Raw genomic sequence first — 24,083 nt, 5'->3', positions numbered from 1 at the left:
AACAAGGAAAATTAGAAAATATTTGTAACAGAATAAAAATGAAAAGAGAATTTACCAGAATTTGTTGCATGCAGCTGAAGCTGCTCAATGCAGTGAAATACAATATGGAGTCCTGAATAAGGTATGAAAACAAATAATGCACTTGCATAAAATTTTGTGAAATTTGAACAAAGTCTATACTTTATCTACTGTCATTTCTTAAATTGCTGACTAGGCTCATAGACTGGGCCAGAATAGTCAAAATAATGTGGATAACAGCAATTAAACTAACCCACTACTGAATGACTACTTCTAGCACAAGGGGCTTTCCAAAGCTTCTTTACCTCATGGACTCCTCCTTTCCACCCCAGAGCCCCGCAAGCTAGCTCTTACTCTCCTTATTTTGTAGACAAAAAAACAGACACAGAGAGGTCAAATTATTTGGATAATTTGCCCAGGCAAGATTTAATGGTAGCGGACTAACTTGCATTAACCAACCTGAAGAAAGGGTGTGTTGAAGGCGAGGGCGAGGGGACAGAGCCCCCAGAACTGCCTGTGGGGAGCAGCCTTCATCTACGGACATCTTGGCCCTGGGCAGGGTGAGGCCCGGGCTGGCGAGAGGCCATTGCTGTCCTCTGCCGGGTCACTACCTGGAGCCACTTCCTCCTTTGCCGTGGCTCCTTGCTCACCACACAGCCTTCTTCCTGTAACTCACCTTCCTGCACTGGGTGCCTGCAGGGAAAAGGAGCGCAGGCACACAGAGGCAGGGGTTCCAGTCTGTTGGGCACTTTACTCAGGACTTGCATACTTGCCATTCCCTTTGCATGAAAGACCTCTAATCTTGGCTCTAAGGAGGTGGCCTTACCTTAGCTAAGTGGCCCTTCATCCTCATATTCCCCACACCTAACCCTGGTGTTTATCATTCTCTGTTAGCTATTTATAGATTAAAAAAATTAACAGGGACTTTCCTGGTTGTCCAGTGGTTAAGACTGCGCTTCCACTGCACGGGGCATGGGTTCAATCCTTGGTCAGGGAACTGGGATCCCTTGTACCACACAGAGCAGTCCCCCACCAGAAAAAATTAATAGACTCTTGTTTGCAGCAGTTTTGGGTTCAACGAAAAGTGGAGCTGAAGGCATGGGACACTCCCACGCAAGCCCTCCCCGCTCCACCTCCCATACGCACCAGTGTGACACACTTATTTCCTCAATATCGACCAAAGTCCATAATTTACATAAGCAGACAGTTTTTGTTGTACATTTTATGGGTTTTGACAAATTTGTAATGGCATATAGCCAACAGTATAGGATCATTCAGAGTAGTTTTATAGCTCTAAAAATTCTCTGTCCTCTGCTTATTTATCCCTGCTTCCCCCAAACTCCTGGCAACCTTTGATATTTTCATATAGCCATAGTTTTGCCTCTTCCAGAATGTCATGTAGTTGGACTCATACAATATGTAGCCTTTTCAGATGGGCTTCTTTCACTTAGTAATATGCATTTAATTTTCCTCCACATCTTTGCATGACTTATTAACTCATTTCTTTTTATTGCTGAATAATACTCCATTGTCTGGATGGACCACAGTTTTATTTATCCATTCCCCTTCAGAAGAACATCTTGGTTGCTTCCAAGTCTGGGCAGTTATGAATAAAGCTGCTGTAAAGTTTGGGTGCAGGCTTTTGTGTGGACCTAAGTTTTCCACTCCTTCGGGTAAATATCAAGGAGCTTGACTGCTGGATCACGTGGTAGGAGCATGTTCAGTTTTGTAAGAAACTGGCAGACTGTCTTCCAGAGTGGCTGTTCCATTTTATAATCCCCACCAGCAGTGGATGTGAGTTCCTATTGCTCCAGGTCCTCCCCAGCACCTAGTGTTATTATGATTTCTGATTTTGTCCATTCGTAATAGTGGTGTAGAGGTATCCCATTGCTGTTTTAACTCACAGTTCCCTAATGACATGTGATTTTGGGCCTCTTTTCATAAGCTCTTTTCATATTTTTCATCTGCATTTTCTGTGGTGAGGTATCTATTTGTTCAGATTTTTCCTCCAATTTTTAATCATGTTCATTTTCTTATTACTGAATTTTAAGAGTCCTTTTTAAACATTTTAGTTAACATTCCTTTTCAGATATATCTTTTGTAAATATTTTCTCCCAGTCTGTGGCTTATTTTCTGATTCTCTGGATGGATATTTATTTTTTTCTCCCCAACTAGAATATATGTTCTACTAGATTAGAGACTTTTATTTATAGGTATTCATTAAATATTATCAATAAGGGAAGAAAGAAGAATGAATTAGCATTTTGGTCTGTGTATCAGTGTTTTATTACTCTAGTTGAAGTAAATCTACCCCTAAAAGAGAATCCACCCTCAGTCTGTTGACAACATCAAGTTTTGGAGCCTGATGAGGGAGAGTCTCAGACCTTGGGAAATTCATCAAGGTTTGCTATGGCCTTGGAAACCCTCCTGGGTACCAGCTGGCCTCTTCCCTTGGCACCATCTTCTTTCTTGTTATACAGCTTCTTTCTATCAGCAGCAGATTGTATTTCTTATGGATGATGATGGGTTTTCAAAACTGAGACCCTCTCCCAACTATTTTGCCTTCTACAAAGGAGTACACAGTTATGTCCTGTTTTGCCAGTCCTGCGTCAAAGAGTTCCTAGGTCCTGCCTCAAAAGGGCCACCAGCACTGTTGTGGGGTTGTTTGTATGTAGCTCACTTGGCACTGGTCACTTTATTCTCCCTAGTTTCTTTTCCTTTTAAAAAAATTTATTAATTTATTATGGCTTTGCTGGGTCTTCACTGCTGTGTAAACTTCTCCCTAGTTGCAGCTAGTTGGGGCTACTCTCCGTGGTGCGCAGGCTTCTCATTGCGGTGGCTTCTCTTGCTGCAGTGCCCAGGCTCTGAGGCGAGCAGGCTTTAGTAGTTGCAGCATATGTGTTGAGTATTTGCAGTAATTCAGTAGTTATGGTTCATGGGCTCAGTTGCCCCAAGGCATGTGGGATGTTCCCGGATCAGGGCTCAAACCCGTGTCTCCTGCATTGGCAGGCGAATTCTTTACCACTGAGCCACCAGGGAAGGCCTCTCCCCAGTTTCTGCTCTTCTACTGCAGCAGCCTCTGGACCCTGCTGGGCTGTGAGAGTTGATTTGGACCTGGAATTTGTGTTGCTGTATCACCTTCCCAGAAATAGGTGTTCAAGATATTATGTGCTAATCTCCTAGCAACCTTTGCTGTCTTTGGAGCTAGGAAAAGGTAGATGGAAACAGACGGGTGTGGTGGTAACATTGATAATAGATAATTTTTTGAGCATTTAACATGTGCTGAGTCCCATGCTGAGTACACAGTAAATATTATCTAATGTAATCATCAGAAACTCGATAACACAGGCATGTGTGGGCTTAGTTGCTCAGTCGTGTCTGACTCTCTGTGACCCCATGGACTGTAGCCCATTAGGCTCCTCTGTCCATGGGGATTCTCCAAGCATGGAGAAAACCCAGGGAATTCTCCCTGGGTTGATTCCCAACCCGGGGATCACGCTCAGGTCTCCTACATTGCAGGCAGATTCTTTGCCATCTGAGCCACCAGGGAAGCTCACTTATTACTATTATCATCCCCATGTTTCAGGTGACCAAACTGAGTCACAGAGAGGGTAAGTACCTTTGCCAAGGTGATTCAACAAACAAATGGCTAAGTCAGGATTTAAGCTCAGACCCTGTGCCATGCTTTTGAACACCACACCGTAGCCCTCTTGCCTGCTGCAAAAAGTATCTTCCTCACAACTTTGCAGAGCACACAAAATCGGCCTTTTGCACCTGTGATTCTGGCTGCCCTGCCTGAACCGTGGAGACTTCCCCAGGGGCACCCCCCGTTCTGGCATCCTCTTCTCTCCAGACTCTGCTGCTCCCCACAGAGCCTCCGTCCTCCGCCAGAAACTTGCAGCTTCGAGGCAAAGGTGCCCTCATCTCCCCCTCCAGTCCTCCTGGAGCTCTTATTAGCAGTACCTTCTCATAAGCCATTCAAGGAGACCTTGCGGGTTCCAAAATACAGCATTTAAATAGTTTACTGCCTCATAAACAGCACTCTGCAAGGACGCTGCAGGCCTGTGTTGGTTGAAACTCTCAGTTCCTGTGTTTTCAGGTTTGGCTTTACCTTTCTCGGCTGCGGTTACTTTCTTATTCCGGGCAGGCTGACTTTTGTCAGGGCAAGGTTGATGTGGGGGCTGGCAGAGTGCCCCTCCTGTATTCCCATGTGTGATGAGGCACCAGAGGGATGTTCTTCTTCTCTCCTTCGTTCTGAGTGAGCAGGGTTTATCCAAGGGGGCAGTGGGGGCAGGAGAAAGAACTAGGAGACCTACAGAATACAAGAGTCACATCCTGAGGGTCCTCCACTAGAGTGTTTCCCAGGAGATCAGGAGTGGCTAACCATGTACATTAACCTCAAGTCCTCACATCCTCTGGTGTCCCCACCACAAATGAGAAAGTGGAGCCTGGGGAGTGACTGTCTCCAGTTATTATACAGCTAACAAGTGGATCTACTGAAGATGGTTCAAACAGATTTCACTTCACAAGGCGAGGGCGAGGTTAAGACTGATAAGGCACCTAGACAGGAGCAACCACAAGAAGTTCTGAACACCTACAAACCTAAAAGATCAAGGAGTGGAAAGAGTGGGACCAGAGATGGGTGAGAACTGGACCCATGGAGGTCGACCTAGAATCACAGAGGGACCCAGCCACTGCCAGGACCAGGATTCAAAGCAAGGAAGGAACAGGAAAGAAATATCCTGACTCTCATTTCTCCTGATCTCCCATCCACCCAGAGGCTCCCATTGGCCAAACCCATCCAGAACCCAGAGGATGCAGCCTAAAGGGGTCAGTCATCCAGGCACAGAGCAGGATGGAGGAGGAGGGGACATGTGTGTGCGTGTGTGCAAATGGAGTGCAACCAGCATAGCAGTGCAGCTGGGTTTTGAGCCATGAGCTCTTAAGAGCCCTTGTCCTTTGTTGCGGTTCTTTCAAGCTGAGGTGCCCCTCCACCGTGCAGTAGCTGATGGATGCACTGGCCTGACTCGCCTCTTTATTAATTAGAATGATTCTTCTCCCCCTTTTCCCTTCCTCCTTCCCCCTGTAGGAGCCTCTCCCAGAGAATGAAATTGCCTAGGCCCAGGCTTCTGGCCAGCTGGATCCCACCACAGCCCTGACTGCTGATTTCATGGGTTTTTTGTTTACTTGTTTTTTCGGATTTATGCTTACATGGCTTGGTGATGGATCCTGGAGAATCACCTCCAATTTCTAACTGGCCATCTTCCCTTCTCACCCTCCACCTGCTTCAGTTCAGTATTTCCACCGAAGTCTTGCATTTCTCTGGATTTGACTGCCTTTACTATGAGTGGTCAGCCAATGGCATTACCACTGTCCTGTTGCTGTTCTTCTGGGCAGAGACTAAAGCTGGGTGAGTGCTCTGATCACCCAGACCAGAGAGAAGCTGAAGCAGTGCTGACTGTCTTGGGTGGTACCCCAGGATCTAGTGTAAGACATGAAGGATGTCAAACACAAGGGGTGGTTGACTGGAAAGCATTAGAACACTGAAAGGTAATCCCTCTGATATGTAAGAAAGCCACTGTCAGGGCAAGAGGGACGGAGAAAAGTTTGTCTTCTACTGTGGCTAATGTGATACCAACAAGGTGTCTCTCTTTTCCTTGCAGTTTCTAGACCTGCTAAACCTGGCTGGTCAGACGTTTGTCCCAAAACACCATTCCTTGAGGCAGTGGGACTTCTGGATATCCCTGTCAGACCTGAATTCTTACTTCTCACAGACTCCCCTCCACACACCCACCTGGATGCTGATCTCCAATGTCTGTCTGTTTTGCATTTCAATCATCAGCTTTACAAAGGATGATTATGACAGTGACAATCCCGACATTTCCCACACTTGAGCTGCTGTTCCAAGTACTTTATAAATTTCACAGCACTGTTATTATCCCCATTCCCAGGTGAGGATAGCAGGCTTTAGCAAGATCACATGATTTGGCCAAGATCATAGTTCAGTTGGTAAAGAATCCGCCTGCAATGCAGGAGACCCTGGTTTGATTTCTGGTCAGAAGATATCCTGGAGAAAGAATAGGCTACCCGCTCCAGTATTCTTGGGCTTCCCTTGTGGCTCAGCTGGTAAAGAATCCACCTGCAATGTGGGAGACCTGGGTTCAATCCCTGGGTTTGGAAGATCCCCTGGAAAAGGGAAAGGCTACCTATTCCAGTATCCTGGCTAGAGAATTCCATGGACTGTACAGTCTATGGGGTCGTAAAGAGTTGGACACGACTTAGTGACTTTCACTTCATTTCACTTCTTACACTAGTAAGTCTTACATAGATCCTGAATCCAAGCCTAGAGAAGCCTCCAGGGCTCACATCTAGCCATGACCCTGTATTGCCTATTGATGACAGAGGGTGAGTTTTTCTTTCTTCCATCTACTTTATAAAGCCTTTATTAAATTATAGTTGGTATACAATTAACTATACATATTTAACAATACAAACTGATGAGTCCTGACATATGTATACAGCCATGAAACCATTGCTATAATCAAGATAATGAATATGTCTATCACTTCCCGAAGCATCCTATGCCCCTTTGTAATCCATCCTTCACTCCCCCCCACCTTGTTCCTAGGCAACCAATTGTCTGCTTTCCATCTCTATAGATTAATTTGCATTTTCTAGAATTTTATATATGGAAACAGACAGCATGTAGTTTTTTCTTTTTTTTTGGTCTGACTTCTTTCAGCATAATTATCTTGAGGTTCATCCATGTTATTGCACATGTCAATTCCTTCTTATTGCTGAATAGTGTTCCCCTCTACATGTATGCTATATTTGTTCATACTATATGAACTATATTTGTTCATATATACTATATTTGTTCGTCCATTTGCCTCTTGATGGACATTTGAATTGCTTCCAATTTTTGAAGATTAGAAATAAAACTGCTAAGAAAACTCAGGTATGAGTCTTTTGTGGACATATGCTTTTATTTCCCCAGGATAAATACCTAGAGGTTGAACGGCTAGATTTCATAGTAGATACATATTTAATATGATAACACATGGCCAAACTATTTTCCAAAGTGCTTGTGCTGTGCTTTACATCCCTCCCAGCAGTGCATGAGGAGTTCTAGTTGCTCCTCTTTCTTGCCAACATTTTGTATAGTTGTTATTTAAATTTTAGACATTCTAGTAGGTATATCGGAGAAGGCAATGGCACCCCACTCCAGTACTCTTGCCTGGAAAATCCCATGGATGGAAGAGCCTGGTAGGCGGCAGTCCATGGGGTCGCTAAGAGTCGGACACGACTGAGCGACTTCACTTTCACTTTTCACTTTCATGCATTGGAGAAGGAAATGACAACCCACTCCAGTGTTCTTGCCTGGAGAATCCCAGGGACAGAGGAGCCTGGTGGGCTGCCGTCTATGGGGTCACACTGAGTCGGACACGACTGAAGTGACTTAGCAGCAGCAGCAGCAGCAGTAGGTATATACTTTCTCACTGTGGTTTTAATTTACATTTTTCTGATGACTAGTTATGTTAGGCATCTTTTCAGGTCTTATTTGCCATCTGTTTATCTATTTTAGTGATATGTCCTTTCAGATGTTTTGCTCATTTTAAAAACAATTGGATTGTTTGTCATCTTATTGAGTTGTAAATGTTCTTTATATATTCTAGAACATGGCCTTTGTCAGATAAGGTTTTGCTACTTTTCATATGCAACCTTTTCATTTTTATAACAGTCTCTTTTAAAGAATGAAAGTTTTATTTTTTATTTTTCATTGAAGTATAGTTGATTAACTGGAGAAGGGAATGGCAATCCACTCCAGTATTCTTGCCTGGAGAATTCCAAGCTCAGAGAAGCCTGGTGGGCTACAAGTTCGTGGGGTCCCAAAGAGTTGGACACGACTGAATGACTAACACATACATAGTCGATGAACAATGTTGTTAATTTCTAGTGTACAGCAAAGTGATTCAGTTATACATATACATATATCCATTCTTTTTCATATTCTTTTCCATTATAGTTTATTCTGAGATATTGAATATAGTTCCCTGTGTTACAGTAGGACCTTGTTGTCCATCTATTTCATATGTAGTAGATTGTATCTGCTAATCCCAAACTCCTAATTTATCCCTCTCCCACCCCATTTCCCCTTGGTAATCGTAAATTTGTTTTCTACGTCTGTGAGTCTGTTTCTGCTTTGTAAATAAGTTCATTTGTATTATATTTTATATTCCACGTGTAAATGATATTATATGATATTTGTCCTTCTCTGTCTTGCTTACTTCACTTAGTGTGATAACCTCTAGATCCATCCATGTTGCTGCAAATAGCATTATTTAATTAATTTTTATGACTAATATTCCATTGTATATATATGCCATATCTTCCTTATCCATTCATTTGCAGATGTACATTTAGGTTGCTTCTATGTCTTGGCTATTATTAATCGTACTGCAACGAACATCGGGGTGCATATATCTTTTTGAGTTATGATTTTCTCTGGATGTATGTCCAGGAGTGGGATTATTGAATCATACGGTAGTTCTATTTTTAGTTTCTTAAGGAACCTCAATAGTGACTGTACCAATTTACATTCCCATCAGCAAGTAAGAGGGTTCCCTTTCAAAAAACAAAAGTTTTGAATTTTCTTTCACACTTTGTGGGGTTTTTTCCTCTGGCAATTATCTGAAGAGAAGCTATCTCTTTTGTTATTATGATTATTGTGGTAAAATATATACATAACACAAAAGTTCCCATTTTAACTAATTTTAAGTATACAGTTCAGTGGCATTAAGTACATAACACTGTTGTAGTTTGTATTTTTTTCAATCCTTTTAAAGAATTTTTGGCAACCTCAAGGTCACTAAGACTTTCTCCTGTGTTTTCTCTGAAAGATTTCACAGCTTTAGTCCTTACAGATCAGTTCAGTTCAGTTCAGTCGCTCAGTCGTGTCCGACTCTTTGTGACCCCATGAATCGCAGCATGCCAGGCCTCCTTGTCTATCACCAACTCCCAGAGTTCCCCCAAAATCATATGCATTGAGTCGGTGATGCTATCCAGCCATCTCATCCTCTGTCGTCCCCTTCTCCTCCTGCCCCCAGTCCCTCCCAGCATTAGGGTCTTTTCCAATGAGTCAACTCTTCGCATGAGGTGGCCAAAGTATTGGAGTTTCAGCCTCAGCATCAGTCCTTCCAATGAACACCCAGGACTGGTCTCCTTTAGGATGGACTGGTTGGATCTTGCAGTCCAAATCTGAGGTTAAATTGTATGTATGAAACAGACAAGGTTCATTTTTGTATAGGGTTAAACACTTGTTCCCACTCCAGTGTTCTTGCCTGGAAAATCCCAGGAACAGGGGAGCCTGGTGGGCTGCCATTTATGGGGTCGCGCAGAGTCGGACACGACTGAAGCAACATAGCGGCAGCAAACACTTGTTCCTGCACCATTTGTTGAACAAACAATCCTTTTTTCGTTGAATTATACTGACACTTTTGTCAAAAATCAATTGGTTGTTTTTGACTATTTTCCTGGTTTGTTTTTCACTTTAATTCTGGACAAGGTGCCTTCTGATTTTTACATACTCTTCCTGTATAGACTCCCTCACTTGTCAATCCATACTGATCTGGCTCTGACCTTCCTTCCTCACTGTTTGATAGATTTCTAGTGGTATTTTCCAGATATGACATAATTCTTGCCTATCCCCTAAGCTGCAGTCAGCCTTGCTGCAGACTCTCTTGTCTGGGCTTAGTGCCCAGCACCTGAGTCCTGCTGTTGCCCACAGTCCTGGCACCATCAGAGTCCTGGAGGGTGAGGGCTGCAGATGGGCCCAGCTCAGGGCCCAGAGAGCAGACTTTCCCAGCCTTTCATAACTTTCCTAGTTATTCAGGAAACCCTGATATAGGAGTCTAGAGATCCAACCCTCATAGCAATAACATAACTACCATGTCTTCTCAAGACTTCCCTGGTCATTGCATGCATGCTTGCTAAGTCACTTCAGTTGTGTCCAACTCTTCTCAACCCCATGAACTGTAGGCCACCAGACTCTTCTGTCCATGGGATTCTCCAGGCAAGAGTACTGAAGTGGGTTGCAATGCCCTCCTGCAGGGCATCTTCCAGACCCAGGCATTGAACCTGCATCTCTTACATCTCCTGCAACGGTAGGCAAGTTCTTTACCACTAGCACCCTCTGGGAAGACCCCACTGGTCATTGAGGGCCCATTAAAACCAAAAACAAGATATTGCAGAAAAAAATATTGATGGATAAAACTGAACAAGGGGAATGCAGAGCCATTCTCCCATAAGGAAAGAAAACCTTATTAAACCTACCTATTCAAGGATAGCACTATGGAGTCCTTCTGACCTTACGTGATTTAGAGGCAGAGGGACCACAGTGGTGATTTTTGTCTAATCAGCCATCATGCCTGATGAACAAAACTGGGGAAAACCTTGAGGATGAATTCCCTATATCATTTAGGCTTCTTTACTAACCTGGAAGACAGGGACAGTGGCTCAAGTTTGTGGAGAGACATCACTCTGTATCCCTCAGGGTGGATCCAGGGGATGTTGATCTCAGCAGTGACTGTGCAGCTTGCCTCCCAGACTGTTCATGGAAGAGTCTGCAAGAGGGACTTCTGGAAGGATTTTGTTTTGAATTCAGTTAAAAGGAGACACTGCATAGAACATCCAAATCAAAGGTAAGGCTTTATTATGTGGCAAAAACATTTTCCACAAGGAATAAGGAATACCTGTCGTCAGCATATGTTCAGGGGAGCATTTGAGGGAGGCTGTATCTTAGCACAAATATCTCTCCATTCCTAACAGGCTGGAAAGGCAGACGCCATGAAAGAACATGTCTTGCGTGGGCGCTGGGCTCTGAGTCGTTTCTCCAGCCACTAGCCATACTTAGGCTCTTGCCTTTGTGAGCCAACAGCTCTAGTCTGGGAAGTGGTCAGATGTGAAGAAAGAGTTTTATTTTAGTGTTGTCCTACCTGGTTCATTCAGGGATGACCCCATTGACAAAAGTCCCAACCCAGGGGTGGGGACCACCTCTGGCAGGAAATCACATGGTCCCCTTCCCTGGAGATGCACACAGCCTGCTTTGCTTGTGGACAGAGAGTAGCTGGATGTGATTGAGGTCATAGAATGAAGGAAGGAAGTAGGCATGAATTAGCATCACCATGTACTCATTTGCCACCTGGCCGTGGGTCTTGTCCTGGAAAAATTAGACCAGTGCTCTTTTCCAACTTGCTTGTGAGCAGAGGCAGATCAAAGAGGCTTATGCTGGAGGTTGACTCTGACATTCTGGGATGTTAGGGACTTCATCTCTTCTCAGGCTATCACTTCCCCAACAATAAGTGCTGTGAGTACAAGCAGGGAGAGGTAACCTTCACTGCTCTGGGAAGTGGTAAGGGTGAGAAAACTGATAGAAAAGTTTTTCACGGTAAGTAAAATCTAATTAAAAATGAAGCATTTTATAAACAATATAATCATTAGGGAGTTAATATCCAAAGCATAAACAGCTCATACAACTCAACATAAAAAAAAAAAATCCTGCAAACAATCTAATTTAAAAAATGGGTAGAAGACCTAAACAGACATTTCCCTGAAGAAAATATACAGATGGTCAGCAGACACATGAAAAGATGCTCAGCATCAGTAATCACCAGAAAAATGCAAATCAAAAGCACAATGATATATCACCTCACACCTATCAGAGTGACTATCATCAAAAAGACCACAAGTAACAACTGTTGGGGAAGATATGGATTAAAGGGAACTTGTACACTGTTGGTGGGAATGTCAGTTGGTACGGCCACTGTGGAAAATAGTATGGTGGTTCATCAAAAAACTAAGAATAGAACTACTGTATGATCCAGAAATTCCAATCCTGGGTATATATCCCAAGAAGATGAAAACATGAATTCAAAAGATATATGCATCTCAGTGTTGAAAAGATATATGCTTCCCAGTGTTTATTTACAAGTGCCAAGATATGCAAGCAATCTAAGTGTCCATCAATAGATGAATGGATAAGGAGGATGTGGTACACACACACACACACACAATGGACTACTACTCAACCATTAAAAAGAATGAAAATTTGCCATTTGCAACAACATGGATAGATTTGGAGGAAAGTATGCTTTCCTCCAAGCAGAGAAAGACAAATACTATATAATATCACACATGGAATCTAAAAAATAAAACTAGTAACAAAAAGACAAAAGAGAAACATACTCATAGATACAGAGAACAAACTAGTGGTTAGCAGTGCAGAGAGGGAAGAGAGGAGGAGCAAGACAAGGGAAGGAGACTAAGAAGTACAAACCACTATGTATAAAATAAATAAGCTACAAGAATATATTGCACAGCACAATGCACATAGCCAATAGTTTATAGTGACTGTAAATGGATTATAATCTTTAAAAATGCTGAATCACTATGTTGTACACCTGAAACCTATATAACAATTGTAAATCAACTATACTGCAATAAAATAAAGAAAAGTATGAAAAAAGAGGCATTTTAGGACATACTTCCCTGTGTGCCCAAGTTTCCGATCAGACTCACTGGTAGGCAGATTAAACTGAGGCTTTTGTGTTTGAAATCCAAATGATGTTATAAGAAAAACACATCTTTGGAGTCAGATACATCTGGATTTAAATCCTCGCCCCACATCTATCACCTGAGTGGGTTTGGGAGGTCATTTACCTTTGTTGTAATCTGTTAAGCCACTCTCCCTCACAACTCATTGGGTTGTCACTGAAGATAAACTTTGCAGGCCCTGCTTAAATCACCCATCTGCAATAGAATTAAGGAGTTTCAAAGGGAGCTTTCATAAGCCAATAGGGAACTTTCTGACTTAAAAAAAAAAAAAACAACTGCTTGAGTGGACATGAAAGAGGATGTCATAAAGAGCTCTCGAGAATTCTGTGTTTTCATTTTTGTTTTTGAGAAGCACCTTGATTGAGGGAGAAGGCAGTCTCTGAGTCTAGGGGAACCTCTGTGGTGGTTGCTGGGGCAAGAGCAAAACCTATCTCAGAGAAGTTTCTGGCCATTTCACTCCAGACTCACATCCTTCAACGTTGGGGACCTCAGTGTATAAATATATTAATACTGCATGTTATTGTATTATATGCTGTAATATTTAATAGAATCAGTAACTCTTCTTTTCTTTCATAATCACTGTTTTGATTCCACAAGCAAAATATTGTTGGCCATGTAATAAAGTGGTACATTGAAGCCTTGTGGGTTTGATTTGATTCAAATACTGACACCATGCATAGAGACCATTTTAAACTATGTGGGCAAGGCTGGCAAGTACTGGTTAAGGACAGCTACTAACCTGGGGTCAGAGTGGACCACAAGTTGGACAAGCTAAAGATGTATGTTGTCCCTTAGGGACCCTGAAAATTGCCAGAATTATTTGGTAATAGGGACCTGAAGGTCTTTCAATGGGTTTGCAGCTGGGGCAGCTGTCTCTCAGGTGCCTGCCATGGGATAGATAAAAATATCCTGGTTGTCTGTTTTCATAACTTATAAAGTAGTTCCAGGAAGCAACCATGTTCAAGGGCAATTAGAAAGCTTGTAGATTTCTCCAGTGCTAGGCAGCATTGAAGCAAAGTGAAACATTTCCAAGAAAGGGTTCTGGGGAATTTGTGTAAGGCAATCTCTCTCTAACAGCCCTGCTCCCCAGAGAACCCTGATCCCACAAAGGCCACACTTTTGGGCTTTCATCGGTTTAGAAAGATATATTTATACGTTTATGCACTTTTATTTCTGTTTGTTTCTCTTTGATTTTAAAAGTATTGTTTTTTGGTGTATATACTTCAGTAGCCTTTGAGTTTTACTTCTAGAAACAAATATAAAAAGTGATTGTTTACCCATCTATTAAATAGCCAAAATCCAAAACAGTAGCAACATGAAATGTTGGTGAGGCTATGAGACAACAGAAACTTTCACTCATTGCTGATGACAGCGTAAAATGCTACAACCACTTTGGAAGACAGTTTGACAATTTCTTATGAAAGTAAACATACTATTACCATATGATCTAGCAATTGAACACCTTGGTATTTACTCAAAGGATTTGAAAGCTTATGTTTATGCGAAAACCTGTGCTTGATGTTTACATCAACTTTATTTATAATTGCCCAAATTTGGAAGCAACTAAGATGTCCTCCAGTAGGTGACTAGATAAGCTAGTACATCATACAATGGAATATTGTTGTTGTTTAGTCACTAAGTTGTGTCCAACAGTTTGTGACTCCACAGACTGTAGCCTGGCAGGCTCCTCTGTCCATGAGATTTCCCAGGCAAGAATACTGGAGTGGGTTGCCATTTCCTCCTCCAAGGGATCTTCCCTACCCAAGATCCAACCCATGTCTCCTGCTTGGCAGGCGGATTCTGTACCTCTGAGCCACCTGGGAAGCCCACAATGAAATATTTTTCAGTACTAAAGAGAAATGGGCTTCCAGGCCATGAAGAGATATAGAGGAGCCTGAAATGCATATTACTAAGTGAAAGAAGCCCATCTGAAAAGTCTATATACTGTATGATTCCAACTATATGGCATTCTGCAAAAAGCACAACTATGAAGAAAATAAAAAAGATCAATAGTTGCCACGGTCTAAGGAGGGAGGGATGATTAGGTGAGGTGGAGCACAGAAAATTTTTAGGCCAATGAAGCTATTTCTGTATGATACCATAATAGTAGAGACATGCCATTGTACAATACATTGGTCTCAACCCATAGAATGTACAACACCAAGAATGATCTCTAATGTTAGCTATCCACTTTGGGTGATAATGATGTATCGATATACAATCACCAGTTGTGACTGCTGTTCCATTCTGGTGGTGGATGTTGATGATGGGGAAGGCTGTGCATGTGTGGGGGTATATGGGATATTTCCCTCTGTACAACGATAGATGTATCCTCTCAATCTTGCTGTGAGACTAAAACTACTGTGAAAAATAGTCTATTTTTTTTTAAGTGATTCTGGTTCTCATGGCTGCAGTCAGGGAAAAAAACCCATCCACCCAAAGTCTGACAAACCTCCAGATTGAAAGTGGCAGTGAAGAGAAAGGAGGTCGAAGCACTGGGCTGCCCAGTTCACACCTGTTTTGTGCCCTACACTCTGCCAGGTGTTGATAGAGCAAAGAATAGACAAAAGTCCTTCCCCTCGTGGAGCTTACTTTCCAGCTTTCTTACATTTCCATGTGGGAGACGGCATGGTCAGGGGCCCTGAAGTGAGAGTGGTGTGCCCTGGGTATTGGAGCAGCAGCGAGGATGTCTGTGTAGCGGGGGCAGAGGAGTCAGAATGGGGAGGAGCAGGGGAAGGTGGCGGAGGGATGGGGCCAGACCGTGTGAAGGTCATGGGTAATGCTTTCACTTTACTGAGTGGTAGTGAGGGAGCTGTTGGGAGGACATGAGCAGAGGAGTGATGTGGTCCAGCCTACCCTATCACAGCATCCCCCTGCCTGGCTGCTGCTTGGAGAACAGACTCTAGGGGCGCAAGTGGAAGTGGTGCCCCCAACAAAGACGCTGCTGCTATAGTCTGGGCCGAAGACCTTGGTGGCTGGACCAGAGTGGTGGGAACGATGGTGGCTAGAGGCATTGTTCCGGTTACAGACGTGCTTCGAAGGCAGTGCTGGGAGGATTTGCTGACAGGTGGACTCTGTGACACCACATGGTCCTAACTTGGTCTAAACTCTGTTTTCATTTAATGGCAGATATTGGACCTGCAGGATCTCAGGACAGCAAGCATCAAATCCTACTCACACAAAGTTACAAATGGGGATTTTTCTGGAAGAATATGCAGACCACAAGGAACAACTTTAGAACTGGGTTCTGAAAGGATGAGTCTGGGATCTTAGAACCAGAAATTAACCTTCAGGTAAGGCCCTGTTCATGATATGAATAGCTCTAGCAGTCTTGATTCAGGTTTCAGATTTCAGTGGAAGAGCAAGTAGGACTACACTGGGCCACGTGGTTAATGCTAGATAGCCACCGGATGGAGGGGTGGGTGGGGAGAGGGTAGGGAAATGTACTTCACAAGAGTCAAATTAGGTGTTGAGATCAAAAGAAAGAAGGGGAAATGGGTACTGGAAAAAAGCCCCACAGATACTTATACTCAATTCCAGCATAGAGTTTAAGAGGAGAAGGAAACAGGCTCTGGTTTTGACTGACCAGGGAGTGGGCAGGAATGGAAGTCAGCTGGTTCCTTCTGGGTTAATTTGAGGAAAGAGTATAGCCGGGTCTGGCCTCTGCTGCTCACTGGCTGTGCTACTTCAGGCCAGGACTTCACCTCTCTGGCTCCAGGCTCCTGGGGACTAGAGTGAATGCTGTAAACCTTGTCTTCATCAAAGACAACCTTGATGATTTTTCCCCTCCCCCTTCCCCCAAACCTTTCACATTACTTCACGGCCTTATCTTGTGGAAGTGCGCAACATGCATTAGGCTTCTTGAAATTTCCAGACCAGCTGAGGAGGGGGAGTGTGGACATGGTGTTAAAGGAGGCTTGAAGCAGGGAGTGAATCGAACAGGCAAGGTCCATTTCAGGGCACCACAGCAGCATTTCTTAGGGAGAATTGAGGATATTTTCATAGTCTCTCCTATTGTTCATTTTCCACCTCTGATGAGATGAAAGGAACTGGATCTCTGGTTTGATCTACCCAGTGCCTTCTAGGCTTCAGGATACTGTTGAATTCCCTACTGGGGGTGACTTGCAGGCTCTAAATGTTAACACAGCAAATCGCACTGGATTTCTCCCCCATCCACACTGAGCCCTGCATTTGAAGTCCCAGCCCACTTACGTTTCATATCATCCTACTTAGCCCTTGATTACATATTGCCTTGAATAGTTCTCCAGGCCACTCCTATCAGAGCCTCCCACCTTTCAGCCTGCCCACTCCTACCTCCCAGTATGCTGGGTTTACAATCTCCATAAAACCTACAGTCTCTTTCCCTTGCCATGTTCTGTCATTGAATCAGAACCCCACCCCCGACTTCCTCATTTCCTTCTGAATTTAGCCTAAGCTTCAGGAGCCCTGTCATCATGCTCCTTTGCCTGAACCCTCCCTCTCCTCTGCGGGTCCTGCTGCCCCTGTCTGGCTGTCCCCTAGCCTGCTCAGGCCAGCTCTTTCTTTGTGACATCTGGGCTCCTGGGCTCCAGAGCTGTGCTGGAGAAAATCCGCAGCCCACGCAGACTGGCATTACTACAGAGTCATCTGCCGTCACCATGGGGCCACCAAGCAGCCTGGAAACCCATTTGAAGTCCCTGCCAGCAAACTTGTTCTTTCCCCATAGTTGTTCTTCTTAGCATTTCCCACTCCTTGAGCTTTGCTGAAAAAATAGAGGCCATTAGGTAGGAATTCCCTTATCCTTATGTCTGCCCCTCCCCCGTCCTGCTTCACCCTCCCTGCCTCCCTGCATCTGAGAGGCTGTGGGACTCTCTTTTCTGGCTAAAGGGAACCCCTTCTGAGAGCACCTCAGCCTTCTGAGAGGCGTCATGGGTTCTCTATCTCCTCTAGCTTCCGTTTCTCTCACTCATCTTGTCTTTCTCCTGAGTACATAAATATGTTCCCTCTCCATCCATGTTAGACCTCCTTCCCAAGCCAAACCTCATGGTATGCTCAGTGGGGCCGTACTCACCATGACCAAAAGAGTGTGCAGGGGACACATCGTCAGATCCATGGTCACTTTCAGTCCTATTCTTTGACTGTGCTGAAGTTGAGACACTTCTGACTCCTTTCTCTTCTCTCCCTCGATTGTCACCTCTGTGAACACTTGGTTCTCCTGCTCCCCGCCCCCCACCCATTCCCACCTTACACTCTGCTTCTCCCTGGGGCTCTCCTGCCACTGGCTTACCTGCTCCTCCACTGGCTGCCTTCTGTCTGGTCGTGCACCTTAGTGCATTTCTGCCCTCAGTCTGGGATGCCCATTCTCCTTCCTGCAATCTCACCAGGACAGTTCCTGTTCATCTCTTAGGGATCAACTCAGGTGTGGTCTCATCTGTAAGTCAGTCTTGCATGATCACACCTCATCCAGATTCTCAAAATACTGCGAGGGTGTCTTAGTCTTAGCACTTATCACACTTTACTGAAATTATCTATCTCTTTGTATCTGCTCCAGTAACCTGTCAGCTCCTTGATGTTGGGGACTGGGCCTCTTAGCTCCTATATGCCTGGCACAGCTTGCTCAATTCATTCATGTTTACTAAATGAGCAAATGAGTTAATGTATTAGTTACTAGTCTCAGCTAGACTATTCCAGGGTAGTAGATGTGATTGGTCTTCTCAGAGCATAGTCAGGTGATTATATATATATATATATGAAGTGAAGTGAAGTGAAGTGAAGTCGCTCAGTCATTTCCGACTCTGCGACCCCATGGACTGTAGCCTACTAGGCTCCTCCAAGCATGGGATTTTCCAGGCAAGAGTACTGGAGTGGGTTGCCATTTCCTTCTCCAGAGGATCTTCCTGACCCAGGAATCAAACCCAGGTCTCCCGCACTGTAGGCAGACACTTTACCATCTGAGCCACCAGGGAAGTTTTATATATATATGTGTGTGTGTGTATATTTATATAAAAATATTTTAATTGTGGTAAAACACATATAAAATAAAGAATTAAAGTGTACAACTCAATGACATTTAGTGCCTTCACAATGCTGTGCAGCCTTCTCCACTTTCTAGCTTCAGAACATTTTTATCACCTTCAAAAGGAGACCCTATACCCAATGAAGAATGAAGCAGTCATTCTTTATTCCTGTCTCCCCTAGCTTCTGGGCACCACTAATTTGCTTTGTCTCTGTGGATTTGCCTGGTCTGGATATTTCATATAATAGAAATCATACAATATGTGGTCTTTTATATCTGGTTTATTTCACTTAGCATAATGGCTTTCAGGTTCATTCCTGGTGTAACATGTACCACTTCGTTTCTTTTTTATGGGCAAGTAGTATTCCATTGTGTGACTAAACAGCTATACTACATTGTCTAGCTACTCATCAACTAATGGACATTTGGGTTGTTTTCACCTTTTAGCTCTTGTGAATTGTGCTGCCATGAAAATTTGTGAATGAGTTTTTGTTTGAATACTTGTTTTGAATTCTTTGGGGGTATATAGCTAGAAGTTGAATTGTTGAGTCATATAATAATTCTATGTTTAATCTATTGCTGTTGTTGTTGTTATACAGTCACTCAGTCGTGTTTGACTCTCTTGCAACCCCATGGACTGTAGCCTTCCAGAATCCTCTGTCCATGGGATTTTCCAGGCAAGAATACTAGAGTGGGTTGCCATTTCCTTCTCTATGTTCAATCTGGTGAGGAACCATCAAACTGTTTTCCTTAGCAATTGCATCATTTTACATTTATATTCATATAGCATTTACATTATATGAGGATTCCAATTTCTCTACATTCTTGCTAACATTTTATATTTTCCTTTTTTTTTTTTTTAGCATAGCCATCCTAGTGGGGATGAGTGTTAGATATATTTCAAAGTACATGCTCAGCTTAAATGATTCCTATCTACAGATGCCTTATTGTCAGCTGTAGAGAGTAACTCCCAACAGCTGTTTAAGTCTAATGGGACCTTGACTCCTGGTCACAGTTGATTGGGTCAGGAATTCCTGAGCCGATCTGGCCCAAAAGAGTTCCTTCCATGGGAGCTTCGTTTGAGAAAGAGGGATGGAGGGGAGAGAGACTGGGTTCATATGGCTGAGATATGAACTTTAGGAGCTGTGGGGGCCTGTCTTTGATCCTACATGTGGACAGAGTAGCAGAGGGAACTCCCTAGGGAAAAAGAATGGACACAAATACTCAGAGAGAAACAGAAATAAAAGCTGGGGAGAACACATATCCCCTGAGTTTCTGACAGTTACAAGTTCCCAGTTCTGAGTTTTCCTGGGGCCTGAGGCATTTTTGCCCCTAGGGTCTGTAAATCACCTTCCATCCTAACACGGGTGAGCCAACTTTGGTGAATTTCTATTTCTTGCACATAATAGAATCCAGGGCAGCAACCATTCATGGCTACTCTCACCGTCTACTTAAGAGGGGCCTTCACACTGTAGGTCAGAAGAAAATATCTATAAAACCACTTCCATCTTTTTTTCTCATAAAAATCTGTTCTTGTGTCCTCACTGACATTGGCTTTGCCCACCAACCCAATGTACACTTGGAGGCAAATCGAATATATTAACCTCATCTAATATTCATGAAACATCCCCAAGGGCAGGGTGTCCAGCACTTTGCTACCACTTTGATGTGACTCTTGGCATCTGTTCTAGATTTTTTCCCCTCAATAGCAGAGCTCTTTTGTTCAGCTCTCCAAGTGTCATGTTTTCTTGATTTGGTGATCACTCTAAACTTTCCCACTCTCACAGAGCTTTTCGAGGGCAGCAAGGTAACATGGCATGGCGAAAAGGACACTCAACAGGGAGTTTTGCGGAACCAAATTCCGGTCCTATTCCTGTACTCACTTCGCTCTGCAATGCTGAGTAAATCATGAGATGCTCTTGATCTGTTTTCCCATCTGTGGAAGTGGGAGAGAAAAATAATACTTTCTCTGCCTACTTCACAGAGACACCAGCTAAAATTAGGTCATGGATGTGAACATTCTATGAGGCAAAAATATAGAAATTGCTGTATCTAAAGTGGCAGTGAACTCTCTTGATTTCTATCCCACTCTCAGACATCAAGTTCAAGGTCCTCACTTAATATTACTTGGATTTAACTCTAGTTTTTTTTCTCTTTTATTTTAAGATATATTATGACTGTATTAAAAACCTAGAGAGCCCCTGAGAGCTGGGGCCCTCTGCAGACTCCTCTGTGGCTTGGGGTGTCTCAGAGGGTATGCTGGGATAGGATGGATGCCTTGGAAAATTCACCACAGTTCCAGCTCTGTAAGGAGACAGGACAACTAAATGTAAGGTGGAAGCCTGGGTGAACATGCAGGAAAGGGCTGGGCTCTTCTGGGCATGGTGAGCGGTCCTCCCCAACACCACGGCTGCACGACAGCGAAGGCAACCCTGGGGCTCTACCTTGCAGTTTTTTGCTTGCATGTTAGACAGATAGTGTTGGTAGGTGGAGACTGAGGAAAGTCGTTTGGAAAGGGTTATGCCTTTTCTTCTGCTAGGACTTCAGTGTTGGTTTTTTGTTAACGCCTCATGAGTTAGGCTGCCTTGGAGGTTTGTTATTGCTATGGTTACCCTGAGCATACCACAGACTTCAAGACACAGAGAGATGTCTTATGTTTAGGGAGAGGCTGGTTTTCTAAAAGGTTTTAATTCGTGTGTCTTTGAATTTGTTTTAGCTCTTGGCCCCATTCTGTACTTCAGTTTATTAAGAGTCTCTTCCAGCTCTCCTGGCAGCGTCCCCCTGCTGCTTATAACTGATGCTCAGTGGCCCGGTGGTGGGGAGCAGGGGAGTAGTTTCTGAGGATCTGGTTAATCTTCAGGCTTGGGAAGGCCCTGTGTTGCTGGGGTCACGGTGTGGCCTGTTCAGTGCTCTAGCCTTGCCTGTCGCTGTAGTTCCCCTTGTACATGTTTCTGCCTCTCCCCTGAGAATAGAAGTGTGTGTGTGTGTGTGTGTGTGTGTGTGTGTGTGTGTTCCCCTTCCCCAGTACCTCAAGAGTGATACTCTCTATTACCCTTCCTTCCCAGATTAAGACTCTGCTTCTGTCTAGGAGATGGGGAAAATGGCCCAAGTTCTGTGTCCCAACCATAGCAACTGCATTGCTTCTCCTGCATTGGCTCCATGAGGGAAGCTTCCTCAGAATCCACCGCCATCTTCCTTCCCTATGAGCAATGGCAGAAGGCTAGGTAACAAAGCCTGCAGGCTGAACCTCTCCCTTCAGATACTGTCCTGAGTGGCTGAACACCCAGATTTCCACATGTAACATTCACCAATTCTTCAACTACTCTCAACACATCCAGTGTTGACATAAGGGAAAATGCTGTGGTCCTCACAACTGGCTGAGTGCAGGAGCTGAGACTTGCATTCTGAAAAACTTTCCAACGTTCCAAGTTGGTTGAAGATCAGCAGCCACTTCTATGTGTTAAGCATACTTTTTTCACTTTTTCTTGAAGAAGAGTAATATGTTGAGGAATGCTATTATATGCAAATAGGAGCCAAGGTAAGATGAATCCACACTAAAAACACATCTTTATCTTAGTCTGTTTTACCAGGTAACAGTTTCTGCCTCTGGGTATAACTTTTGGCTGAGATTCATTGCCTCATGGATCATGTGTTATGGGAAAGGCAGTGAAATTAAGGCTGTAATCTCCATGTCTTTCTTTGAGTTGATTTACTGTTTTGACCTCTACACATGGTAGAAAATGTGTTTCTCAGAAACTCCAAGATTATATGGTTTTTACAACTTGAACCTCAGAAAGAGAATTTATCAATTCAAAAATCTTGCCCTGTTTCTTCTGAAGGGATCATTAGACTTAGGTTGATTCTGTGACATATTATTTGTGGTGTGGGGATGCGGAGAGTGTCTGTGATGTGTGGAATGTTCCTTACCTGAGACCACATCCATCAGTCCAGAGTTTGTGCTCTTAACCACAAGATGCCACTGACAGAATTAAAATGGAGCAAACAGATTCATTTCCCGTTTTTAAGAGCTGGATGATGTTGAACTTGGAAAGATTATATCTAGGCAAGACAGTGCCCATGTTGGATCCACACAGCTCCCTTTCCTGGTCCACAGTGCTGTCGTAACCAGGAAATTCCTGCTCATCTTTAGAGGTGAAACACTCTAGGCATTTTCCTGCTGCAGTGACACCAGCTTCATTCCATGTGCACCTCCTCTCATTTGCCAGCTGCGTAGGAGTCACTCAGAGGAAGTTCTTCCATATGTAGCTGTAGGTTCAGTGTGTTCGTGGGAGGAGGCGCGTTCAGGATTCTCTTCCATCGCCATCTTGGGCCCATTTCTCTGTTTTGAATGTGGCTCTGTCTCTTCACCCATTCCTCTTGGACACTAACACACATTTTTTAAAATGACAAATAAAGGAAATGAGAGACATGCCTCCTGTTCTGTTTTAAGGCAGGCTATTTTCTTGTCATTCTTAAGGACTGTATTTATTTCCTTTAACCCAACAGGCCACTTCCTAACAAATCTCCACAGTGTATGTATATGTCCATCAGACTGGTTTGCAAGCTTGTCTGCACCTTAGACTCAAGGGGAGCTTCAGAAAATACTAATGCCTGTGTCCCACCCCCTAGAGATCATGATGTCACTGAGCTGTGGTATGGTTTGGGCTTTGGAAATTTATAAAGATCCCGAAATGAATCTAACGTGTAGCTAGGTTTGGGAATCAATGTTTTTAACGTGGTTCTTTTTTTTAAAAAAATCTAATCAACTTGGGGTTCATCCCAGCTTGGCTCATCAGAAGCATTTCCCTCATAAATTACTGTAGGAAACAACAGGAGATTAATCCTAAATCCATCCTTCTTCCTACTGTGATTGCCTTGGTCTTCATCAGGTTAATTGAAACCCCTTCTGATAAGTGCAGGGAAACCATTAATGGAGGCTTCACTTATCTGCATGCACATTTCCTGTTCTGCTGTGTCCTCCCTCCAGTAATTTAGTTATGATTTGCATTTTTTTTTTTTTTCCAATTCAAATGGTTTCTCACTGTACCTGATCAGCTGACTGGGTCTGTCTACCTGCTGTCTTCACTTCTGGGTGAACAGAATTTCCCTTTCCACGAATGTCATCTCCATCTTCTGGATCTAGCCAGGCAGCTTGGCAAGCTTGTTTCAAGGGTTGCTTGGGCAACACCTCAGACTGAGACATTTCACAATTTGGAGCCAGACTTGGATGAAGCAATTCTGCACTTCTGCGTTTATCTATTCCTGTCTGACTGGGGGCAGATTGAACCTACTGTTGATTCTGTAACATAAGTAAATCCCATTAGGAACCCTCTGGTAGTTATAGCCAATACCATATTGGCTTTCATTAGGAGCTAATGCAGATACAAACCTGAATACAAATTCTTTGGGGTCTTTTGGGCCACCCCCTGACCTCTGGGAGTTTATGAACCTCATCTCA

The 24,083-nt window shown here is 43.6% G+C and overlaps 1 long non-coding RNA gene across 1 annotated transcript in view; it reads left to right on the top strand.

The window, feature by feature from the left end:
• The window catches only part of LOC133256988 (uncharacterized), a 39,133-nt gene extending 15,529 nt beyond the window's left edge, over positions 1 to 23,604 (top strand). The window contains exons 2-3 of the long non-coding RNA XR_009739364.1: positions 15,760 to 15,923; positions 21,691 to 23,604. This is a non-coding gene — a long non-coding RNA (uncharacterized LOC133256988). The remainder of the gene's footprint in view (positions 1 to 15,759; positions 15,924 to 21,690) is intronic.
• Positions 23,605 to 24,083: the final 479 nt, after the last annotated feature.

The sequence above is a fragment of the Bos javanicus genome, chromosome 11 (genome assembly GCF_032452875.1).
Source record: "Bos javanicus breed banteng chromosome 11, ARS-OSU_banteng_1.0, whole genome shotgun sequence".
In the NCBI taxonomy this organism is placed as follows: domain Eukaryota; kingdom Metazoa; phylum Chordata; class Mammalia; order Artiodactyla; family Bovidae; genus Bos; species Bos javanicus.
Note: the sequence above shows the minus strand (reverse complement) of the source record. Positions and strands in the feature narration are given on the sequence as shown.